Raw genomic sequence first — 5,742 nt, forward strand, 5'->3', positions numbered from 1 at the left:
GGGAGAAAGGAAGGAAAAAAGAAGACGGGCCGACCAAGCGCAAGACGGATGGATGGTATCCTTGAAGTGACTGGCTTGACTTTGAAGGAGCTGGGATGTGGCCACAGCTGACAGGGAGTTCTGGCATGGGCTGGTCCATGAGGTCATGATGAGTCAGAAAGAATAAATAACAACAACAATTTCCAAAATTATGGTGCGCATCAGTATCAAGTATTATGGTAACCTAAGTGCTGAGGCAAAGTGAAAGGGGAAGTTGATTAGGAAGCGTCTGGAGGCTTGCAAATGCAGACCAGCTTTGGGGAAAAGAAGAGGAAAAGACACAAGAGGAGGAAGTGACTTGCTTTTAAAAGATTTCCTGTCTGCTTTTTCCAAGGTTAGACTGAAGCCTGGCTAGGAAGGGAGGAGAGGCTGGGAAGGAGGGAGGCAAAAAGAGAAAAGAAAAGAAGCGGCAGCTATTGCATAATTATTTTTTCAACTCCTTCATCTGAAATATAACCATTGAGGGTCTCCCTTTGAAATGTTAACTAGCACTGCTTAGTTTCCAAGATCAGACAGGAGTTTCCTCATCCCAGTTTAAAACATGCAGAATTCTGAGGCTTGTAGTTGAGTGAGACCCAGGACTTCTCGGGCTGAGAATGGAAAAAACCACTCCCTAAACTCCAAGCCCTGGGATCCTGCAAGAGACAGCTGCAGGATTGAAAGCAGGTGCAGGCTCCAAATCTTATTTTTTGGATTGTTGCCTTTGGAGTATTTTAGTCCCCAAAATTTCTTCCAGTAAAAGGTAAAGGTAAAGGTAGTCCCCTGACATTAAGTCCAGTCATGTCTGACTCTGGGGTGTGGTGCTCATCTCCATTTCTAAGCCGAAGAGCCAACGTTGTCCATAGACACCTCCAAGGTCATGTGACCGGCATGACTGCATGGAGCGCCATTACCTTCCCACCGGAGCGGTACCTATTGATCTACTCACATTTGCATGTTTTCGAACTGCTAGGTTGGCAGAAGCTAGGGCTGACAGCGGAAGCTCATGCCGCTCCCCGGAATCGAACCTGTGACCTTTCGATCAACAAGCTCAGCAGCTCAGTGCTTTAACCCACTGCGCCACCGGGGGCTCCTTTCTTCCAGTAAGTCAGGGGAATTTTCCATGAGATTTGCTTGTGGTTCCCTTTTGCAGCTCTAAGTAGTAGACTTGTGCATTTGATTTGGAAATAACCTCGATTCGGTTCAAGTTCGGATGTTTAGCACTTTTAAAGTGAGTTCTGACATGCCTGCTTGTTGCCCCTCCCCCCCCCCAATATTAAGAATTTGAATCAAAAGGAGCCTTCGATTCTTAAGTTTCTGATGTGTTCGGATGTAGCCGTGACAGAGCTAAAATTCACAGAGCAACCAAACCCTGCTGAGAGGCGAAGCCAAACATGTTGGCATGGCTCTCCAGCCAATCAGAACTGATGGAGGAGGGAGGGGGAGACAGAGGCAGAGATTGATAAAAAATGTTGTTTTAAAAAACTTTGGAAATTCACCAAAAATCCGTGAATGTGTGAAACGTTATGCAACATGATAAGCAAAGCTTAGAAAATGTGTTCTACAATTGTAGCAAGTGTTGGGAATCATCCTGTGTTTGTGTTCCAGGATCATGATGCTTCTGATATGGGCAATGATGTGGGCAATGCTGTGAGAAAGGATGAGGGAAATGATGGTACCGAGGCTGAGGTGCAAGATGGAGATGGTTGGTTTGGTCAATGATTTTCATGCAGACAATGACAGAGAGACCCCAGTGCAAAGGGCAGCTTCTCATGAGAATATTCCTGCTGGGCATAGGGATGATGGTTTACTCCCTCTCTCTATGAGCTCTCAAGATTTGGATTTGGAAAACAATCTGACACCTGGAAATTTTAATGAGTAGCCAGAAATTGAGTTGAAAAACAGGCGGCTGGAGTTTAGCCAGGACTGACAACAAACTCAAGATTTACGTCACTCCGAAAGGCTTCGTCAGATAAGAGCCAAACCAGTTTCTGGGTTTTGGGATATAAGGTTTGCTTCAAGGGAAAATCTGTTAGATCAGGCATCATTTGGAAATCAAGTTCATGTGCCATGGAAATCCTGTTTAAGGGGTCTTGTTCCTGTGGATGCTTCTAGCCTTTTGATGTTGACTAGCAGTGTTTGGATTGTCTTGACATCTTGTTGATTCCTATAGTGCCTTGGATTGCTTTTATATCTTTTATGGACATTGCTTTGAGTTACTGCATTTTACTGACCTTTTGCTTTTGGAACTTTTCTATTTTCTTACAAACATTTCTTTCTACTGGCTATTTTATTAAGCTTTAATTAAAAAAGGAGTTGTTTCTTCACTCAACGTGTGGTGTGTTTTAAAGTCAGAGGACTTTTCCTGTCCTGGAGTGCAACAGTAAGTTCCACCTCAAGATAGAAAGTATTGCACTGTATGCAACAAACACTTGCAAATATATGTCTAATTGAATACTTAAATAAAATAAATAAAAAAATATGAGGGAGATAGGAGCCCCATTTATAGTGATTTTATTTAAGCCATATGCCTGTGCTAAACAACATTTCCCAGAATGCATTGGGCTGCAGCAGCAAATCATGGTATTTAGTCAGTCTATAATAAATAATCTGCAAAGAGGACTAAAGTAAGTAAATATTAGTATAAATCTGTGCCAAATTGTAGTTGTGGAGCCCCTGGTGGTGCAGTAGGTTAAACTGTTGAGCTGCTGAACCTGCTGACCGAAAGGTCCCAGGTGTGAATCCAGGGAGCGGCGTGAGCTCCCGCTGTTAGCCCCAGCTTCTGCCAACCAGCAGTTTGAAAACAAGCAAATGTGAGTAGATTATATGTCAGTGTAGACTCATACAATCCAGTTCAACACAGATAGTGTGGATTACCTGCTTTGATAATCTGGACTAAATAGCAATGTAGAAGGGGCCATAAATTCACCCAAGGAAGCAGAGGCAGGGTAAAGAGGACAGGCTCCTTGAGGGAAGGGTTACCTATTTCTCTGGTTTTCCTTTTGAAGACTGTTTTAGATGATGGGCATCATCTGTTTTAGATGATGAGCAGAATATTTGCAGAGTAACTTGAGTGATTTGATGGTATACATTACATACATACTGCTTTTCATGGGAAAGGAAATGCAGGAACACTGGTGTGGGCTTGGCCAGACAGGAATGGCACAGGGTAATACCATGAAACAAAGGATGCAAAAGGCATCTGGCACAGCATCAAGTTGCAATTGTTTGCTCCAGCTTTGCAGAATTCTGGTTTCCTAATCTTCCTGGCATATTGCAGTATGCATCTACAAGCTCTTACAAGTTCTTCGGGATGGGCTGAGAAATACTTTAGGGATTATTGTTTGTGGTTAATGGTTTGCCTACTTCTGCTCCTCCTGCTTCTATTTTCCCCCTTTTCTCCTTCTCTTTCCTTCTCCTCCCTTTCTTCCCTTCCCTTCTTCATCATCTTTTTCATCAACAATATCTTTGGGCTCCAAGTATAGTATATTATGTATTGTCGAAGGCTTTCATGGCCGGAATCACTGGGTTGTTGTAGGTTTTTTCGGGCTATATGGCCATGTTCTAGAGGTATTTTCTCCTGACATTTTGCCTGCATCTATGGCAAGAATCCTCAGAGGTAGTGTGGTCTGTTGGAACAAGGAAAAAGAGGTTTATATATCTGTGGAATGACCAGGGTGGGACAAAGGACTCTTGTCTGTTCCAGGCACTGCCAGGCAATCAAATACTAATCAAGGTGGTCAGTTGAAACATTCACACCTAGCTCCAACAGACAAGATATATAATGCCAAATTGATTCACAAAATGGGTAGCCATACATATATGGCTAAACCACTGAGCCTCCGAACTTCTGACCGAAAGGCTGGTGATTTGAATACAGCTGGTCAACATCCATCACTGGCTCTCCTTGCCAAGTTCAAGGGGGAAGCAGCTGCTGTTCTGATCTTCAAAGGACAATGCCTCTTATGTTTGGCTGCTAGAGAAGCTGAATTTCCGACAGAGGAACTGAAGGTAGCTTTTATTTACAGTCTTCTTGAAGGCCCTGATGCTTTATGGGCCACTACCCTGATTAATGCCAAAGCAGCTGAGGTAGATACAGGGCAGGCTTTTCTGGACTATATTCAAACCACTTGGGGGTGTCCAGTGACCCAGGAGTTGGCCAATCGTAAATTGCGTCGGCTGTTGCAATGGGACAGGCCTTTGGCTCAATACATTGCTGATTTTAAAGTGCTGGCCCCACAAGTGGGCTGGAATGATGTGGCTTTGCGTGGACAGTTTTTGGATGGATTGAATCCAGAGCTACAAGAGAAAGTGCTTCATGATGACCTTCTTGCTTCCTTGGATGGATTAATTACCTGGATAGCAACCTCCACACATGGCGTCAGTGGGGCTGTGGGACTCTGGAGTGCGAAGCCGCTAAGGTCGGGAATGCCCCAGGCCCGGGCATCCCATGGTAGTCTGCCCCACCTGCTGATTGCGGGGACGAGGAGGAACCAATGCAGTTGGGTCATGTACACCCCAAGATTATGCAGCAGAGAAAGCCAGGCCCCAGCGATTAAACCTCTACTGGTATTGTGAGGCAGCCGGACATTCCTCTCGCAAATGGCCTGTGAAGCGGGCAGGGAGTAGAGTGAGCTCTCGCTGTTAGGCCCAGCTTGTGCCAACCTAGCAATTTGAAAATATGCAAAATGTGAATAGATCAATAGGTACTGCTTCTGCTAGAAGGTAATGGTGCTCCCTGCAGTCATGCTGGCCACATGACCTAGGAGGTGTCTACGGACCACGCCAGCTCTTTGGCTTAGAGATGGAAATGAACACCACCCCCCAGAGTCGGACACTGGACATGACTAGACTTAATGTGAGGGGAAACCTTTTCCTTTACTATACACACACACATACCCACACACAGAGAGAGAGTATAGCCTTCCTTATCCAACATAAATGGGCTGGCAGAAAGTTGGATAAGTGAAAATATTGGATAATAAGGAGGGATTAAGGAAAAGCCTATTAAACATCAAATTATGTCATGATTTTACAAATTAAGCACCAAAACTTCATATTTTACAACAAATCGGCAGAAAGAGCAGTTCGGTACATGGTAATGTTATGTAGTAATTACGGTATTTTTGAATTTAACACCAAAAAATCACAATGTATACAAACAGCTATGGATATGGGCAGGAGGCAAGACTACATTGGATAATACAGAACGTTGGATGAGCAAAGATTGAATAATCGAGACTCTACTGTATGCATGTAATTGTGTGTGTGTCTCTATCTATCTATCTATCTATCTATCTATCTATCTATATTCAAACAGACACACATTGCTCCATTGCTGAAAGATGTGGTGTCTGAACACAATGTTTTTTAAAGAAAGCGGGCAGCAACTGTAACACACACTTTTTTTTTTTTTTGGACATATTATAAAGAGTGCAATTTTTGCCACTGTGCATTCGGCAGCAAATATGTTTTGTTTGTTTTTTTTGTTTGTTTGAGGTGTGCATTACATTTGCTGCTGCACCAGATTCGAGTAAATATTGGTAGATTTCTTGGGCTATCTATTTTCCTGATTTTTTTCACACAGTTAATCTTTCCACAATCATAGTTTGCATGCTTTCATGCAATATTAGATGAAACACAAATAGTGGAAGAGGTGTAAGATGTTATTCTTCTGTTCTGCAGACCTCTCCTTTGCTGTTGAAAGACCATTCAGTACACAGG

At 43.4% G+C, this 5,742-nt stretch overlaps 1 protein-coding gene across 1 annotated transcript in view; it reads left to right on the forward strand.

Annotated features, from left to right (window-relative positions):
* The first annotated feature begins 211 nt into the window (after nt 1-211).
* LOC137094895 (ly6/PLAUR domain-containing protein 5-like) overlaps nt 212-5,742 on the forward strand; it is a 21,993-nt gene continuing 16,462 nt past the window's right edge. Inside the window, exons 1-2 of the mRNA XM_067460833.1 lie at nt 212-373; nt 5,704-5,742. The exon at nt 5,704-5,742 is cut by the window's right edge and continues 88 nt beyond it. The gene's annotated coding sequence lies outside the window, so the exon portion shown is untranslated. The remainder of the gene's footprint in view (nt 374-5,703) is intronic.

Source organism: Anolis sagrei, chromosome X (assembly GCF_037176765.1).
Source record: "Anolis sagrei isolate rAnoSag1 chromosome X, rAnoSag1.mat, whole genome shotgun sequence".
NCBI classification, from domain to species: domain Eukaryota; kingdom Metazoa; phylum Chordata; class Lepidosauria; order Squamata; family Dactyloidae; genus Anolis; species Anolis sagrei.